Here is a 559-nt window from a genome sequence, read left to right on the forward strand (position 1 = left end):
CCTACCCCTCCAACCAAAAGAGAATCGAGACACCCCTACCCCTTCACGTGAACGCGCGAAACGGAGGAGTAGGGGAAAGGGGAAGGGCTAAGGGGTAGAATTGGGATTGGGCCTAAGTCTGTTTAAACCCACTCCTGGAAGCTCACACTCTTCACTCTAAAATATGCTTTGCATATATACATTTAATTAAATCATTGCCTTTCATAATAGCGCTAGTAGCTTTTGATAGTAGTGATTTGATAAGCAATATCACAATTTAGGTTTATTTCAGTTTTATTTTGATTATTCAGCCCTAGTGTGAAATGACACAATCAGAACCAATCAGATCTGTGGAGTCGGATTTTGGACCAATGACATAACAGTGGGTGGAACCAACTAGTGTGACACCTATTAAAACCAAGCAATCAACAAATGGCAATTGGCTGTGCCAGTTTACAAGGAAAAGCAACTTTTACTACGTTGCGTCTGATTGGGGAGCGATGTAAAATCAAGTAGTTTTTGTACTGAATTCACTGTTTGAATAATATATATATATATATATATATATATATATATATAT

At 37.9% G+C, this 559-nt stretch overlaps 1 protein-coding gene across 1 annotated transcript in view; it reads right to left on the minus strand.

Moving 5' to 3' along the window:
- The window catches only part of LOC107692890 (sorting nexin-6), a 14,044-nt gene that overhangs the window by 2,263 nt on the left and 11,222 nt on the right, over positions 1–559 (minus strand). The window lies entirely within an intron of this gene.

The sequence above is a fragment of the Sinocyclocheilus anshuiensis genome, unplaced genomic scaffold (genome assembly GCF_001515605.1).
Source record: "Sinocyclocheilus anshuiensis isolate Anshui unplaced genomic scaffold, SAMN03320099.WGS_v1.1 scaffold261, whole genome shotgun sequence".
In the NCBI taxonomy this organism is placed as follows: Eukaryota; Metazoa; Chordata; class Actinopteri; order Cypriniformes; family Cyprinidae; genus Sinocyclocheilus; species Sinocyclocheilus anshuiensis.